The 19,396-nt window shown below is 37.7% G+C and overlaps 1 long non-coding RNA gene across 1 annotated transcript; it reads left to right on the top strand.

The window, feature by feature from the left end:
* The first annotated feature begins 12,302 nt into the window (after positions 1 to 12,302).
* LOC141948927 (uncharacterized) lies at positions 12,303 to 19,080 on the top strand. The gene is made up of 3 exons (XR_012630596.1): positions 12,303 to 12,409; positions 13,290 to 13,443; positions 18,884 to 19,080. It is a non-coding gene; the product is annotated as an uncharacterized LOC141948927 (long non-coding RNA).
* Positions 19,081 to 19,396: the final 316 nt, after the last annotated feature.

The following is a 19,396-nucleotide window of genomic DNA, read 5'->3' as shown; positions in this document are numbered from 1 at the left end:
GGGAGTGATTGCTATGGAGGAAGGCCAGAAAAAAGGTAGAAAACAACAAAAGTAGTGGCAGAAAAACTGGGAAGAGGAAGCAAAAATGGTAAAGTAACACCCTAATGCTTTACTGGCTCTAAAGCAAGAAAAAATTGTGAAAGCATTCATTTATTCATATTCAGCCAAAGAAAAAAAAATAGGGCATAAAAAGAAGGGGGAAAAAAAATACCAGAAAGTAGAACATGTGAAGAAAAAGGGCAGCAAAGGAAGAGGAAATTAAGAGAGAGGAGAAACAAGTGCTAGAAATAAAAGAGTGGATGGTGGGGGAGGAGGCAGCACAAAGAGATCTGACATACAGGGCTTTTAGGTAAGTGAATTTTACTTGTATATGTCATTTCCTACTTTTTATTGCATTTCTCTGGCAACCATCCCACAGTTCCATAACCTATGGGTGGGTGGGAGGAGGTGGCTAAGAGGGCAAAATGGTAGTTTGTGGCAGAATATTGACATGACTTGACTCAGGTCGTTACTCGTGGTTGTCATTAGACAAATAGTGAAACTGAGTTAATGGGGCAGGTGTTTATGAATCCTACAGGCTAGAAGAGCTCAGTTTTCAAAACCTGACTCACACAGAAAGGGAGAGGCCCAGATGATTCAATGCAGTGAAAGCAACGGCGAGCAGTGGTTTCAGCACTGCAGGGCCACAGGGACCTGTTTCAGATGTACAGGATGGTTCTCAGCTGTCAGTTATGCTTCAGTTTCTTAGCAGACTTAGGAAGGTGGACACTGCATAGGTTTCTGTATTGTTAACTTCCTTTTTTGCAATCATGGGATAGAAATAATTTTTTTTAGTGCAAAATGGGATACTGAAGCACAACTATATGGCAAAACAACTTTCATGGAAAATGTTCTGAACTCTGAGCGTCCATCTTTTCTGGGTACCTTTGTTTCTTTTTGCCCTCTGTTTGACTCTTTGCAGGCATTTTTCTAATTATCTTGAATTTAAAATGGAAAAATTTCTAAAACATACAGTGTCAAATAGAATGAGTTAGGATTTTTGAAAACTTTAGAACATATGCAATAACTCCCATCCTGAGTCAGACAAAATGTCCATGCAGACCAGTGTCTTCTCTCTGAGAGTGAGAAGAAGAAAATCCCTAGGGAAAAAGTGTATGAACTCTGATACACAGTTTATATAGAGCAATCCTCCTTCCCCTGTGTGCTTCTGCCCTCTGAGGATCGGTATCTTAGACATTTTGATTTGGAGGCTGGATCTTGATCATCATGTTTAGTAGCTAGTGATGGATTTCGTTTGCATGATTTCATGTAATTCCTTTTATGTCCATTTACACTTTTGACCTCCACACCATCCTGTGGCCATGAGTTCCGTAATTTCATTATGCACTGTGAGGATAAAGTACTTCTTTTGTTTAAGACTGATGCCTGGGCATTTAATTGGGGCTCCTCATCCTTCCATTTGTGGGAACTGTTGAATAATGGCTCTATATGTTAGAAATAAGGCTTCTGAAATAAAAAAGCTCTCTTGTAATTTTAAAGCCTTATGATCAGGCAAGCAGCTTCTCCTCCTCTTGCAAATCTTTCCATGAAGAAAGGAAAAATTCCCAACTCCAACTGCAGCCCGATGAAATTAGAATTAATTAATGCAAAAGTAGTTTTATGATGTTCATACTGCACAGATAAGTAGCCTTAGTCTTATTTTATATCTCCTATATGGTTCCCTTCTCATGTTACATCACAGTGCTATTGTCCGTTCCATGGGATATGAAACAGTCTATTTGTAATGCCATCATCTGTGGCACAACTATTAAATCGTAAGTATAGCAATGGGACAGTATGTTCATTGAGTTCTCTGCAACAGGAGGAAGAGGAAAGGCCTGGCAATAAAAAAAAAATAGGGCTTGACTTTGAACAAGACCATGGACAGACAGCAATATAAAATGGGGTAGACTAGGGTGTGAACTTACGGTTTCTCAGAAACTTTGGTAATTGCCATGTTCACATGCCAACTCTCCAGCATCTGATGTAAACATTATTGTTTCTTTTCCACTTGCATCTAAGCTATCTTGCATTTGGCGCTGAGTGAAAGGATGTATATTATATGGATGTTTTCTGTGGGGCAGCTGACAAGCTGCTACTTTGCACCCTGCTTTGACCTGTGGTAATCCGCTTGTATGCCTACAGTTTTAGTTTCTTGGCCTCTTTGGTCTCTGTCCAGGTAGAGAAGAAGCCAGTAACTGTATCATTTTGTATGGCACAGCAACAGGATAGGAGGTCCTGAGGGAGCCAGTGAACCAGCCCTGTGTGCAGAAAGTGGTGCGGAAGGATCTGTTCTTTTCCCCGATCTACCGTATTTCAACATGTGCAGGGCAGGAGGGCGTAAGAGAGACGATGTGAGACAGAACCAGTGTTTCCATCTTCCTGCAGATGGTAGTTATTCATCAGTTCTCTTTGCAGCATCTTCCAGTTCTGTGTTGTTTTGGATCATTCTGGTCAGATTGCTTTACAGGGAGACAAAGAACAGATTCCAGGATAAAATCAAAACTGTGCTGAAAATGCACTCTGTGTGGCAGTATTTGGAGCAGTGGTGAGAGGTTAAAAAAAGAGTTCGACCCTAACCCAAGAATCAGAATTAATGTAAAAGAATTTAATGTAACACAAGGTGTGGTGGAACAAAGACTATTGGGGGGTCTCATTTATATTCAGTTATGACAATCAATATTCAGCACTTAAAAAGAAACAGTGTAATGGTTTTCACTGAATTGTATAAAGAAACAGAATAACTTTAAAAAATATCACAAAACATGTCACAAATCAATTGTATTGAATATATATTAGGTTTCTTTAAAAAAAGATCGGAAAAGGAAGCAGCACGAGCAGGAGGAGAGACAGCACACAAAGATTTACTTCTGAGTGCTACAAAATATTGAACTAAAAATAACATTAAAGATGAAATTTGCAATGAATCTCAAGCTGCTATATTCCCAAAGGCTGGGTCTGCCAAAGGCTCTGTTGGTTTCCTCTGTTCTTTTCTGTCTTTATTTAAATATTTTATACAGTTGTCTATGTTCATGTGTAGTGCGAACTGTCATTTATATTTCAGTCCACTCTAAAATGGATCTTAGACTATCTCAAGCTGTGCACTGCAGTGAGTAGTTTTGAACTGAGAGGTAAGTTGAAGCTGTAAGGACAAATGAAGACTGATATTTAATGTAGTTTTTGTGTACTTATATTTTGCTGTCATGTATTTTGCCTTAAAACTGATTTGTAATTTTATGTGTTTTGTGACATTATGATAAGATGTGATATGAGTATGGTTTCCATTTAGCAAACACATTGATGTATTTTGAGTCAGAGTGGTTGACTGTGGGAATTCTGAATTCTGACCTTAGGGTTTAATGTTTAGCAATAACAACATGCAAGTTTAGATCTGCAGTCTTAAATGCTCCTCCCTGTGCTTTGGACTTGCCAACTTTTTAAAACAAGCCAGTCTTAAGCTTATCTCAGATTCACTTCTGTGATAGGCCCACAGGGTGCTAAATATCCTCACGTCTCCATTGTCTTAGGAATACAGGGCACACCTTACCCAGAAAAATTGGGAGTCACCATGGAGCTGGGTCCGTCACCTTGGGATAGATTCTCCCATCCTTCTGGTGTTGGGGGAGGAAGCAGAGAGACCTTTTATATCCCCTGTAAAGACAAATTGCAGCAGTTGTGGTGGCTGGAGCACAGAGAAAGCTTCCTAATTGCTCCCCACAGGGTGGAAGACACCCAGGCTGGGGCTGGAGGGGGCACTGCAGGCAGAGCCGTACCTCCAACCCAGCACTGTCAGAAGTGGGCAGGGTGATGGTACTGACGGCAGAAGCATGTACAGTGCTCCGATCCCGAAAGAAGAAAGTGTGTCCCTTAAGAGGTGTTGCTGCTATATCCTGACCTGAAAACAGTCCTGTTGCTGATATGCAGTGCTATCTATTAGATTACGTAAGAAATGTTAAGCTATATTAAGGTGGGATTCTGCATTGTTTTTACACCAGCATGAGGAAGAACAAAATTAGTAGTATTGGACTCCATTTCATCATTTCTTATAAAAGAGAGAATTCTTAAGAAATTATGTTGCTTTCTTCCTTCTGAACAGTAAGTCATACAGAATAAAAATTTAAAATAATGGCTATTAGATTAGGAAGTCTAAGAAGCTTTTACTACTTGGGAGCTTTCACTATTAAAGAATTGATAAATTGCCACTGAAGTACAAGCAGCTCTGCAATATGATAGATCAAAGTTCATTTTTTTTCCCTAACGCAGAGTTAAGACGAGCAGGCTTACTTTTTGCCCATCTTCTTTGCAGATCAAAACCATTCCTTTCTTTTTATTTGAGTGATCAATTTACTAGAAGAGCCCAATGTACCTGTTGTGACTGTAGCAAAATTCTTATTCACAAGCCTTTAAGTAGTAATACAGCTTGTTGGCATTATGCAAACCTCAATACATCTCAGCACTGCTGTCCAAAGTATGTGTCTTCCACATAATACAGATGCAAAGGTAATTAATTATATTTCATAAAGTGATATTTCTTAAAATATCTTGTCCACATTATTAAAAAGTTAACTCTTCTAAGTAGTGCTTCTACACTAAGTTAGCAGGAAAATTTCAGCACGTTGTGTTTTAGTGGACTGTAGTCCACAGAAAGGACTCAAATGACTGAAATGTAAACCCTGGAAAGACACTTTAAACTCATGGCTTTTTAGAAATATATTAGCTGCATGTCAATGTAGTTATTCAAAAAACAAAGAGTTTTTCTTTTTTGTATAAGCTTTTTAGTGTATTAAATACATATTGTTATTTTATAAACGCATCTAAATCCACCCGGTCATAATTTGTATTTTTTTAAAAAAACTTTTCAATTAAGTAACACTAAAATATGTAATGAACATGCAACATTAAACACTTTTAAGGGAATAAAATATGATCATATCCTTCATAAAATATTTTTTAAAAGTGTGATTTCCAACCCACTAACTTACAAGTTGAGTAAAAGCTACAGTTGATAACAAGGTCTTGTACATATGGATCATTGGGTAAATACTGTCTTCCAGTATAGCTGGATGAGATAGACAGTTCCATTTTTATGATCTGTTCTGTAAAGAAAATCCTTATGTGGGTGTCCACAAGTTGGTTGCTGATCTTAGGTGAGACAGAGTGTGCATGCACTGTCATAGCACCCTTTGTTCAAAGAGGAGGAAAATCCTGCGTGTGGCCCTATGAAGGTTCAATCCTGCAAAATGCTGTGCAATCTGATCCAGAAAAACACTTAAGCACATACTTAGGTTTAAACTTAAGGGACAATATATAAGTTAGATATATACTTTGCTAAAACATGCAGGATCAAATGTATGAAAATAAATTGTATGGGAAAACATGTAGAGATAGCTAGGTAGATAAATAAGGAAGCCTTCATTTTCAGTTCAAGGAATACTTTACAGTATTTACAGTATTTTGTTTCACATTAATCCTTCAGTACTCTACCACAGTTTGTATCTGGCCATGAAATTTTCATCTATGTAGTGTCTTTTTTGGAATGTAAAGATTTACAATCTCTGAGCCTGGTTTGGCTCATCTTGACGTTGATGACAGAAATCCCAATTTTGCTCTTGAAGGGCATGATTGGACCAGTTAACATTTATTTCAGCCTTGCAGAAGGACATATTGTTTATTTTATGTATAAAGTATGCCAAAATAAGATTAGGAGACTTTAGGAACATGGCACAGTAAGCCAGTGGCACGTAGTCATAGAACTAAGGATTCCTCCCTTCCCGACTCTCACTTCCATGCTTTATACTGTACTTTTGATAATGTGTCTGCATTACCATAGCAATATTATTCTGGCACACGATAATGCAATAGTTTTGAAATATGCTTTTCATGTGATGTGTGAAAACATAAAATCTATAGATGCGCAGTATACACGGATAGAAGAATTCATATTACAGTATGTAGCTACAAGCATAATAAATGGAAATTGATGAAAAGGGAATCTTTCTACTGCTGGGATTTTAAAGAATTAGACAAATGTGTGTAGTTCAAATAAGGCAGAATATTCTGCTTCTTGTCATAGAAAGAGCGATGAACATGTATCAGAAGAGAAAATCAGCTGCCGCTTGGTAAGTACCCTATGATTTTTCTTGACTGCTGCCATTTGGGCCCTACCAAGTCCAGTACATACTGTGCAGATCAGGGATGCTAGCTCCTTTTTTGTTGTTCTCTTTTGAAAGGACAGTCTTTCTTAGAAAAACGAAAACTATAGCAACACAATACCTTTTCTTCAGCAATATTTTTATTAATTCATTTGCTTTGCAATTGGGAGCTAAATTGTATAATTGTGAAGTTAATTCTTGGTCCAGTCTTTTAGTCCTGAAGGCAGAAGAGAATCCCAGAAAAGTGACAATGAATGCTATTTGCCTCTTATTTTTTATAGGCGGTCTTTGCATATAGACTAATATATAATATTAGGTGAAGCAAGTTTTTGTAATTTATGTATTTATGCTAGGTGGTTTTAATTCTTATTATTGTTATTGTTTTAGTAGTAATAGCAGTAAGCAGTAGTAATATTGGAAGTCCTTCTGTAAGACTCTGTACAAAGAGATCATTAAAAGATAGCATTCTGGAGATGACTCTCTATCTAACTGGAATCAGCAGGACATAGGAACTACGTCCTGTACGATGAATAACAAAAGAAAGGGTAGTTTACATTCTTTGATACATTTCTGCTCGATTAACCCCCAGTGGGATTTTACCACTCCAGTCACATTTTTTTGTTCCTCTAATCTTCTTTTGTATTTGCTCACTGACCCCAAGCATGTATTTGACTTGTGACCCTATTTCTGTTAATAAAATACAGGCCATCTGACCAGCATTCACACCAATGAACTACAAGGTGATGATTACCTCATTGTAAATGCTAGGAGTTAGCAACACACAGCAGTGTAATGCTGGTGGTTGGGTGGGCTGAAGATAACCAACGAAGGCAGCATAAGCAATTCTGAACTGTGATTTCAAAACCAAACTAAAGATAATAAACTCCTTCGAAATATATAATACTATCCATAGAAGAACTGTGTATCTCCTTATGTATTGTTCAGCTATTAATTAGTTGATATTGTTTAGGGGATTATGGCATGAGAAAAAACAATTTTAGCTATAATGTGGAAATTTTCAGTATCTGTATGGGTGGTGGCTTATAAAATCAAAATTACCCTATTTACATTTTGGGTTATCAATTATAATTATATGCTTATGAAAAAAATACATCGGCACTCAGTGATAATCATTTCAGTATAGTTTTTTGAGGCTAAATTAACACTGGAAAGCATAGGTGAGCTCTTTCTAAGCAAAGTATTATTTGTTTTTAAAGCACTAGCAGAAATGCAGAATTTTTTTTAAAAAAATGCATAGTAATGGACTTATTAATGCTTTCACCAAATCCTTAAACCATGAATCTTATGAAAAGCACTCTTAATTGTGTGTTACATGAAAAAATCATGCCAAAGCCATTTATCAGATATGTAATCTGTGGCTCTGTTTTGTGACAGGAAACCATTATTTCCACTGAAAAAACAAATCCGTTAAATTTGAACTATTAGATTACAGCAGGGTTAAGGCTGCTTCTGTGCTGTAGAGTCACATCAGGGTCACAGCCCAGTTCTAGAGATGTACTGCAAGAGCTTCATATCTGATTAAGACAAAAAACTGATAAAAATGTAATGCAGACTAACAATATGGAATTATCTGATGCAGTTTGGGGGGACAGGGGCAGGGGGTATAACATCATTCAGTTTATTTGCATATGTTTGTTCTTTCTGCTGAAATCAATCTCTTTGAAGGAAGCAAGAAAACTTTAGAAAAAGAAAATATTATTAATGCTGGTAAGAGAACACAGAAGAAAATCTTTAGTAAACATTTCTTTTCCAGTGTTGATTATCATTCTGTCTAATGTTTATTTTCATAATTTTCTTTGATCCAAACACAAATAACAATAAAGTTAGCTCCATTTCTTTGAACTAACAAGACTATTCTGTGGCCAAATTTGGAGCAAATTTTTAAGTGGCTTTTTTGTTTTTCTCCCAAGCCACATAACAGATTTATAGAGTAGATATTTGCATAACTCACACCTTCTCCTATATAGGACTGTTTCTATGGCTAACAGTAATTTACCTGCTATGGGCCCCTTTCTGACTTTATTGAAACCGCCGAGGCTGTAATCTGGGCACGTACTCAATAGCAGTCAAGGGAGCACCAGTGGTTCAGGGCTTTGGATCAGGACTCACCTCACTGTGTTATGAAAATTGCTACAGTTTATAGGGATTGACTGTGGCTCTGCTGGGCTGGCTGGTGGGTTGTAAACCCAGAATGTAGTCAGTCCACCCTCACTGCATTTCCTACCCAAACCTACATCACAGACGTCAGGCAGAGGGGCAGGGCAGGGATGGCAAAGGACCAGGTCCATGCCTATCAGGATCTCTGCACAAGGGGAGCTGAAAAGGTGGTGTTATTGCTTCTCACTCTGGACCAGAAACAAGCAGCCAGAACACAGGTTGTATCTTCACAATCTCTTTCCATCAGAAATTTGACAAACAAGTATGTGCTATAGACTTAGAAACAACTACATTCCTAATATAAATATTATACAATCGTAAAATATGTACTACAGTATTTACCATAGTGCTTGAAACTAAGTCTACATTGCTGGAGGTGTTTTAGTCTGTACATATTTTAAAACTCTGCCAAATCACAGATCTGCTTAGGAGACCAAAACCACAAGATCATCTCAGGTAAAGCTATTGACCGTGTCTCAGAAAGCTGTCCTCTTGTGTGCCTGGCAGCACCTGCTAGGCCAATGATCAAGAGTCCTTATCTGTGATGGAAAGCATATATGTCAACCGCAGATCACAGCTAGTGTGTATTCTAGCTGTTCTGTTCAACTCTCCTGCATGCAAACATTGTCTCTGAAACTGGTGAAAGCTATGAATGAATCCCAACAACATCCAACCTCAGTCAATCAGCAACAGAAGAGGCATATGCTGGATAAACTCACTGCTTTTTTTAAGTTTTTTGAGGATATGATACAGAAACATGAGAGATTATCATGTTCTCTAAAACTTACTATTTTTTTGCTCTCCCATTACATTCCTGTGTTTGTCCCACTGCTTAGCCTAGCTGAACAAGGGCATCCGGTCTAATGATTGATTGCCTCTGTGAGCAGGTCCAAGTTTCATTCTTAAATCAGCCAGCATGTGGTTGATGACAGGGACAAAGCCAACCCTCATCACTCCCTAAGCAAATCATCTTCCCCTTTACTGTACACTTCAACCGAATTATGATTTCACCATTGAAATAAATGTCAAAATTTCCACCAACTTCAGATGGACTGGGATTTGGCCATTGGCTTTGAAGTGCAGATGGCCTGTTAAAGGGCTTAACTTATTTTTAAATCAGGAGGTGTGTGAGTGCTTCAAGAGATTATAAAAATAGAAATCAATACAAATAACATGAGGCCAGATATTGCTAAAAAGTGTCATTAGAAAACAGACATGTTTAAGGATAGATCGGAACTAATCCCAGTGACTGCAGATGACACATTTGAGCAAGAATTAAAATTTGGGTTCTGAACTGTGTAGAACAGTTTTGGCTGAAGCTTTTTACTTTTTTTTTTTTTTCCCAATACATATAAAAATGTCAAGTACAAAACAGTTGTTAACTTCTGCAGTTTGTTCTGGTCAAAATAGAGTACTTCTGGTCCTAGAGGAGGGAGTCCCCAGACAGTAACTAAAGGCTCCTACTTAAATGTGCAAGAGCCCTTCGCTTTAACAGAAGATCATCACAACTACAAACACAACCAAAAAGCACTGCTTATTCAGTTTCTTTTTTTTTTTCTTTTTAACATTAAGAAAACAGGAATACCGGAACCAATACTGTGATTATTGTGCAGTTCACTTTCATATAAATATACTTAGGAATATGGGACAGGAAAAAAACACACAGCTCTAGGCTGTTTCCTAAATTCCTGGCAACTGCAGCATAGGTACAAAGCCCAGAACAAGGCCACAATAACATCCGCTGTAGATGTCCCAAGGAGCAAAGCTAGAAAAGTGAGAGAGCTACAGAGTACCCATTTCTTGATGGAAGAGTGTTAATCAGGGCACCTCCAAAACTTATGAGCTTTACATTCTTACGTAATTTTAAGTAAAAATGCATAGAAGTGCTCACATGCTAGAAGAAGCTTCCCCTATTTCTTGTTACTAAAAGAAACAGGAGTTTGGCATGTAGGAGCAGTCCCTTGTATTCCCTAGTCCCTGAGACTGCATGGCTTGCTGAATAATTCAGGGCTAAACGCAAAATTGTGCTCAGTGTTCTTCCCTCCTTCTTTTTTGAATAGATGTTTCTACTCTGCATTTCTGCAAAGATGAGCAGAAAGCCTTGTAGACAGGTGTAGTAACATCTGCCTGAGTCTGCAGAAGCCTGAAACAGCAGCAAAGAGAAGTATAGTGCTTGAAAACTAAAGATGATAGCCTATGTCATGCCGAAAACCCAGCATGTGTTACAGCTCAAAATAAATGGAAATCCATGTAAAAATAAATAGTATATGGCTTACTGTATTGATGACTCCATTTGGGGGGGGTTGTGTTTAGTTTTTTTAATATTCAGTTAAATAATATTCAATTTAATATTCAATTATTTTTATATTCAATGAAAATAAAATATTTGCCGTTATTGTGATAAGATGCTTTGCCACTGATGATCCAGGCCTTAATGGGTGTAAAGCTTTTGTGGTGCCTGGCAAAGGACATGGCTGATGTCCTAGCCTAGTTACCTGGTTGTAGAGTATGTCTGTCTTGAAAATTCCTCTTCAAAATTACTTTCTAGCAGGATCACTGTGCTCTTCACATCTAGGGACTAAAACACAAGTTGTGCCCCAAAAATTTTGTGTTATAACTATATGTTATATAGTCCCACAGTAATTCTTCTTCCTTTATCTCCAGTAATTTTCCTATGCTGGTTCTGGTCTGTTCCCTTCTGCTCAGCAGGGGGTGGTTTTGTTCTTTTTCTTTGTTGCTATTAATTTTCTCATAACGACTATCTACTCCATTCACATAGCATCCACTATCAAGCTACTAAAACAATGTTCAAGTATATTAAATCCCCCATTTTAAAACAGTAATAAAAGGTTTTTACTAAATAAATACATAAAGCTTCTCTCAGATCATGCAATAAGGAAACTGAATATAGAGCTGAAGTTCCCAGAACTTAGGAGGACAAAGGAGCAGTTTATTAAAGAGCCTTTTCCCAACACTCAGAGCCCTGATAGTCCTTAGAGGAAATAATAAATCTTTCTCTTTGTCACTCTTCCCTAGGTTTCTTTTGTTGTTTAGGATTTAAAAAAAAAAAAAAAAAAAAAAAGAGCGTAGGTACTACTTACAAGGCAGCTTCCTTGATGTTTCTGGTAGTCCAACCAAGGGACAACATTGTGTGTATAGGAAGGGGAGATGAACAATTCATCCTGTAAAGGAATTAAAAACAGAAGTGGAAATCCTTTGTAAGAAGAGTGGTTGGGATTATAGCTGCATGCTTTCACTAATGACTTTGCAAACATTTAGCCAGAGATAACCTAGAAATCCAGTTGCACTTTATTTAATATTCAGATAAGGACCATTCACCTGCTGTTAAGCTACAACATCTACAATCATTCTTTGAATACTGATAATTATATGAAGCAGACTCCCCTAGAGGCTGGTAGTCTAGTCTGGATTCACCTGGAATACAAAGATGAATAATATTGCATATTACATGCACCCAAGTAGTTGCAATTTATAGAAATGTCCATTTACGCTCTTGAAAAAAAGATGTGTATTTCCCTAGGGGTATAGTATATGGTGATAAAAACCTGTGTGGGGGACTGTTTGGATTGTAACTCCTAGTGTGCCTGTTGTTGATTAATTAATAAACAAATAAATCGTTATATTTAGCCAGATATCTCAGTACAAGACCATAAAAGAGAAAATGTTAAAAAAGAATTTTGTGTGCCTTGCCATAAGGAAGGGTTACTCAGAGACACAAGAAATGAGTACTAGAAGTGGCATCCAAATGGCTCAGAGTAGATATGTGTATACATTTTTAAAAGATGAGTAGCATTATGAATATGCTCTCTTTGCCTCCTCCTCTTTCTCCCATCAGGTGCCTTGTCCTTGTTCTCCCCTCTCATTTGCTGATGGCTGATAACACCTTATCTCCACCAGGGAAGCAACCGGGAAGTTTGCTCCTTCCTCACAAGACTGAGGGTATAATTAGAACAACGCACCTGCTCAGTCCTCCGGTGACTCAGTTAGTCTACATCCATGTCAAAATCCATGCTGTGAGGGTAATTTGATCATCTCACTTACTTTTTTCATATACTTTATATGAATAAACCACCAGAACAAGCCTCCATTGAGTTGGTTCAGTTTAATCGCACAAATTTGTGTCAACTCTTTGTTGCCAGAATAATTTTATCATTTGATCTCATGGTCACACTTTAGTAGATTTTAGTACATATTTTATTTCACTCTCCAGAATATTAAATTCCCTTTTGTGTCAAAATCATCTTTTTATTATTATCTGTTTATATTTCAGTGATACTTACAGGCTTCAACTGAGATGAGAGTCTTGTTGTACAAGACAATACAGAAACATGCAACAAAAGAATTCTAGTACCAGGAGCCCTGTAAGCTAAATAAAGGCTAGGAGAAAGGAAATATTACCCCCGCTTTGCTGATGGGAAACTGAAGCTCTGACATTCTTTCCATACAATGCAGTGCAGTGTCATACAGTGATACTGAAGAGACACTTCTGAAAAAGTGACAAAGTCCAGAATCTCTGCAAAATAAAGGTGGATTTAAACCCTATTCCACTGGCAAGCATCCACATAAGTTCAAATAAATTACAGATGTATACTGGTATCATTTGCACACTGAGCATCCCAAGGCTCTCTTGGCCTTCCCCATGCTTGTTTGTCTCCCAGTCCTCACTCCAGAGGCAGAAGACACCACTTTTTGATGCTGTCTTCTTAGGCTCGTAAGAGTTAGTCTACCACTGCTCCTCTAGCACTTAACAAAAATTTACCTCTAGCCCTGTGATGCCACAGCGGTGTCAAATCTCTCTGACTGCAGCAGCTTCCAGGCTCAGCAGAGATACATCAAGGCCCTGTTAGGTTCTCCTTCCCAGCATCCGAAGGGTAATGTAATCTTTTTGTCCTTGAACAGAGCCTGGAATACTTTTCCTCATTTAAACTGCTTCTGCCAGAAGACCCTGTAAAATCCTGGGGAAGCAGTAGCCAACAGAGGGTATTCACTCAAGACCAAGCAGCAGAGAAGCACTTCGTATTCCCTGAAGACCTAGCAGAAACAAGTGGAAATGGTAAGTTCACTGTCTTCCTTTCAAAGATGACTAAAGAACAGAGGGAAGTCTGCCAGGAATGAGGGTGGGGGTAGCAGTTTGCACAGAGGTGCCTGTGTGCCCCCCATATCTGCTGGGCTACTGCGGGGATTTGCAAACTAGCCTGCTGAATTTGGTTTGCAGAACTCCATGAGCTAAACTCTTCACTGTTCTAACTGCACCACTATAGCATTGCCTTTTGACTAAAAACCAGTTCAGACTAATTGTCAAGGATCAGATAACAGGAAAATATTTCTATTTGACAGTCTACTATTTTTCAATTGTTCCTCTGTTACATATCTAAGTAAACATTTGTTCCACTTATCATTTCTGAGCAAAAGACATGAATCATTTGACTAGTAAAACCACAACGACAGCTGTTGCTTATTAGAAACAGTCATCTTGTTCAAGGGCCTGCTATGGAGGAGTTCTTCAGGAAACTGTTTCTGCTTTTAGTGCTTTACAGTGCAATGAAAGCAAAGTTGCAGAAATTAGGGCATTTTTATTTCACTTATGTGATTGGCAAAACACACAGGCGCACACATACACACAGAGCAATCATTACAGCTGAGCTAAAAGCCTCCAAGAAACAGGAAAATACTCATTTAAGAATACTACTAATGCTATAATACTTATGTTCTTTGATTTTGTGATGTTTATGCAGTTTTCTACAATACAGGTCAGACAAAACTGGGTTTAAGGTCCCTTTGTAAATAGGTTATAGTATTTGGAATTTGGGATTTTGATGCTGGATACAACATTTATACCAGTTATTATGCATGTACCAGAAACATTTTTCACCATTCATGGTTTCTTCTGGTCTCGGGAACAAATTAATTCTGGATTCATAAAATCCCTAGAAGCCAGTCATCAGTGGTCACTACTACATTACTTCCAGATAAAGCTTCTCCAGCCAGTGGTAAAATTTTAAAAAAAACAGTTTTAAAAGTCTGATCAGGATAGGAAAAGCAGGGAGGGCAACTCTACCTAACTCAATAAAATACTTTTTAAATTAGTGGAAACAAAATAGGAAACGAAAACTGGACCACAAGTAATTCAAGAACAAATAGGTGAAACTGAGTCAGGTTAGACATCAAGATCTTTCTTGTTCTAGAGTGCCGGTTCAAAGGCATTACAGAGTATAAGGGCCAAAATTTGATTGTTTCTGTGACCTGTATGAAACAAAACTGTATTAAACAGAGGCCTAACGGGCATTTTATCAGACAAAATCATGGGAATGGTATACCCTGTATGATGCCCTTATTGTCAGCTTTGAAAGGAGAAGCCAAAGACTAAATGAGCATAGAGACTGCACTGATCCCAGTAGAGCAGAGAGGAGGAACACTGGCAGGGCAATGTAGAGATGCTACCAAGTAGTCTGCTCGGCAGTTAAATAGGAGCATTTGTGGCTTTGTGGCTGTTGCTTAAATACCTTTCAAAAACACAAAATTAATTTGCAAACATTAAAGAAGAAAGAGTAAAAAAATTATAAAAATGGATTGTTGGATTATGGCAAAAGGAAAGCAGAACAGAAAAACAGTGGAGAGAAGCATGTCACTGAGGAGGCAAAGCTGAGGTTTATTATAAGTTAGAAATACGCAAAACTGTCACCAATTCAATAATAGTATTCAGAGAGGTTTCTAAAGATCATATACTGCCCTTCATTCACCCTCACAACACTCACTGATGGGAGTCAGCATTTTGCTGCAGCTGGATATTTATAAGTCATTTGTTCTGTGTAACATTCCTGTTCTTACTAATCTTAGTCAAGTAAGTAGTCCATCCTCATGTGTCATCCCACGGAAGTCAAACGTGCTATTAGCATAAGTGATGATTACTTATCTGTGTGAGGTCTTGTGAGGTTGGGTCTTTCAGCATCAGTATACTTGACATGGCAGCCTTTCTATTATAATTTAATAAAATGGGGCCCAATTCAGTTCAGAGGCGCCTTGAGGAATAAGCTGGACTTAAATGATGCTTAGGCCTTTGACTGGACCTCTGCAAACCCTGAATTTCAGTGAGTGAATACTAATTACTCAGAGGGGGTTATTAAATTATAGACGTTCTTTACCGTTGCTCAGAGCATTGGTACCTTTGCAAGTGCTTGAGTAAGGTAATGTAAATCTGAACACACTCAGAAGAAAGTTCTGGTAAGACTGCTTTCTTTGGGGACTGCAGAAATGTCATTAATAAATAGTTCAGAGAATTTGTACATTTTCATGGGTAAATTTCACTCTAGAAGAATACTGTGCACTAAAAATGGACAGCATAAGACAGTGGAGAAAACTTCACCTCACAGCTGCACTGAAATGGCAATCTCTCTTCCAGTCAGGTAGATGGAAAAGGCCTAATCCAGAACTCTGTGCAGTTAGGGGAAATCTTTCCATTTTGATGAGCTCTGAATTAGGCACCCTTAATGCATCTTAGTCTTGGATGATTGTGTACAGTAACACACTTAGTATAACATCTGTAAAACGAATCAGTTACCTGTAATCAGCTACTTGGTGTAAGAAGGAATCAATCAGTTCATTTTCTATGCCACGCACCTCTCCTAAGGAAGAACTCCTAATTGCTGCATGGGTAAATCAGCAAAAGACATCACTCATGCTAAGCACATGATTTTAAAGGTTTACATGTATTTCTAACAGCTGATATTCTCTCCATTTTTGAATTTTTCATATCTTTTTATTCTTTCCCTGATTTCTGAGCAGCTACTTAGCCTCCGAGTGGCTCCTCTATTATCTCTGAACTTCATTCTAAGATCCTACAGCTCTCATAGCGTTTACATCTTTTGTGAATACCACACTAATTCCTTGTGACCTTTGTGACCGTCTCCTTAATTCACAGTTCTCCTGATTCCCAAAGTGTAATGGAACGTAGGAAAATTTTGGATCATCATTTGCTGACCAACTAGCTCTATGCTCTGCTTTTTGTTACATGTGATCTGTTACAGTTACGGAGTGCATGAGTAGTCTTCTACGTGACCCCAAAAGGTTTTAAAAAAAAAAAAAAAAAATTGAAAAAGTCTCAAACGCTGGTACCAAAAATATTGTCCAGCTGTTAGATCCAGAGGTTGTGGCACACGAAATCACAAGTAGTGGACCCATTATAGCACTTGATCTTTTCTTTGCTTGCTGTACCTGTTAAAACAATCAGCTGTTTGTATACATATTTCACTCCCAGTTTTCCAACCAGGTGTTTGTGAAGAATTGCATTTATTAATTGGTACGTAAATTGTTTTCCAAATTATGTATATTGAAGGCATATATTCATGTCAAGCCTGTAAAATCACACATATAAAGTGCATGTTACACAATGCATCACTCAGACTTTTGATGAAAGACTAAAATCTGCATATTAAATGGCAAACAGGTCCTCAATAAATTAACAACAAAGAATCATCATTGTCAATATTAATGAATCATAAAACTATATAAAAACTTTTAATGTATAGTTGTCTGGACAGCATAAGTTTTTCTCCTGTTAGATTTAAAATCAAGTTCAGACATTTTCAGAGTTTAGATGCCTTTGCTGTCTAATGCCCTCATACAGCCCAAGAACATGCCCAACTTCAGCCAGCTGTAATCCATATGAAGTCAATAGGACTTCCTCATACAAAAAATAAAAACATTTGGAAAAAGCTTGCTTAATCAGTTTTTTAAAGATTTCAGGATCTTTCTATGTCCACCATTATGTTTTAAATAGGCATTTTTTATTTGCTAGCCATCCAAGGACTTGATTTTTTCTTCATTTTCCCATCCACCTGGCTGTTTAGCCAGTAGAACCTTTTTATTCCTCCCACTGGAGTAGCACAGAGAAATTCATTTGATTCCAGTGGATAGTAGTTTATTTCATTATCATATTATAGAGAATAAAGATTACGATTCCAAATTATTTTGCCTGCAGTCCGCACACTAACCATGTAAATGGCAAAATGTGGAAAAGTTGACTACATCATAAAAAATTAACTTCCTGCAAGGATTTTCTTGAATTGATTTCAAAAGAATCTGCTGTTTGGCATCTTTCCTGTACTGAATTTCTGGAGGGTAAGTGCATTATGTGCATGTATAACATGCAAAAGGAAACATTCACTGAACTCTTTCTTTCTGCTACCAAATGTAACTATAGCACATTGCTTGTGTTTAAAAGAGTTGCCTGAAAGCAAAACTCTATACGTGTATAAGGTTATAGATGTGTGCATTGTAAGATAACCACTAACAGAAGGTGAAATACTATTCTTTCACTTGCTGTTGAGTGACAAAGGTTGCATCTAATGATAATTTGAATATTCTGCCAACAGTTGGTGATATTCTGCCCCTGCCAAAATAAATAAATAAATAAATGCTTCCATCTCCCAGAGCAAATGCCCTGTAAGTCTATAGAAAACAAATTAGAAATGCGTTATTCTCAATGAAAAAAGTCTCCACGAGAGCTATAATTTTATTTTTTTTAGTGCACAGAATAACATAAATCAAAAGAAGCAATAGTCTACCTTGTGTTTTGACTACTTTGACCCTCTTCAACCCCTGCCAATTTTTATCTCATTTTTGTTTAACTTTGTACATCAGAGTTTAATTTTAAACCTGGTCCTGAAGACAGTGATGTATAGGGTACATCAAGTATAGCTTAAATTACCCTCTCCCCAGTGACTTGAAGTTGAGGGGAGGGTCTTACTCCACAGCAGGGTGGGAAAGAGAAATGGTCAGATGTTGCCCTTTGAACCTGACCACCCTCAGCTACAGAAACATTTATGCCAGAACATCATTTATTGATTTTATTATATCTCAGGATCTCTTAAAACTGTTGGTGAAGTTTGCCGTATATTAATTTTTGACACATGCATATAAAAACAGAAATATGGGTTGAGCAGAAACTATAAATATAGACAACACTGCCCAATAAACTTACATCCTTTCACTTATAGGTTTCTATTTCAGCTGATCATTCCGAGCAGCCTGTCTTTGAAAATAAATGTTACCCCTCTGATAAGCTAACCAATTTGAAGATTAAAGCTGCATTTGAGGATTAAAGTTTTTCTTATTTGATTATTGTTGTGTCTTGTAGCAGTAGAAGATAAATATTAATAAAATGTTAAAGTCCAATTCTGCTCACTTCACTCATGTGAGCATTTTATACCATGAGACTGAACAAATTATGCAGGATTTGGCCCTTAAACTCAGCACTGACTGCTCTGTTTTTTCAGTCCACTAAGAATAAGTCTCCCGTGAAATGTTACATGTACCCGGCAAACTCATGAACCCACTGCTGCCACAGAAAACTCACACTGATGGGTAGCTCTGAAAACTTGCCGTCCAATTATATACCACAGAGCTATGTATGTGTTTTTATTGAGGAGAATAAAAACCACATGAAGCGCTCTACAGCAGACCACAAAATGGGTTTGGCACCTGTGTCTCCTCAGAGCCGAAGTTTCGGAGTTGTGTTATCACGTGGCCTGCTGACCCCGGGAGAGCAACGCTGACCTTGTCTTACACGCAGAAGTCTATTGCTATGACTCCCCTGAGAGCACAAACCAGCTGCAAACTGCTGCAATGATTAACCCTTATGTGTTGTAGATGTAACATCAAGTCATGGTAATAAAGCTTTCACTGCATAACAGATCTCTTGCTTTGTAAATTGTTGCTCTTATCAGCTGCACTCTAGGATGTTATCCCTTTTCTGTGAAGCATGACTGCTGTGTTGTTCACTGGAAAGGCTACCAGATCTATAAAGTCTGCGATATTTATTCAATTGCTTTGGAGAATAATACAGAGAATATGCTTTGTTTAAATGAAAAATGCAGTGCGTGAAAACAAAAAAAAAAATACTCATACATATGAAACAATATATTAATTAAAATCCAGAATGCCTGTAGCAGATTCAAATCCAGGAACACCAGATTTGCTGTAACAGACAACTGTGTCGTTCCATTGGG

Source organism: Strix uralensis, chromosome 12 (genome assembly GCF_047716275.1).
Source record: "Strix uralensis isolate ZFMK-TIS-50842 chromosome 12, bStrUra1, whole genome shotgun sequence".
NCBI classification, from domain to species: domain Eukaryota; kingdom Metazoa; phylum Chordata; class Aves; order Strigiformes; family Strigidae; genus Strix; species Strix uralensis.
Note: the sequence above shows the minus strand (reverse complement) of the source record. Positions and strands in the feature narration are given on the sequence as shown.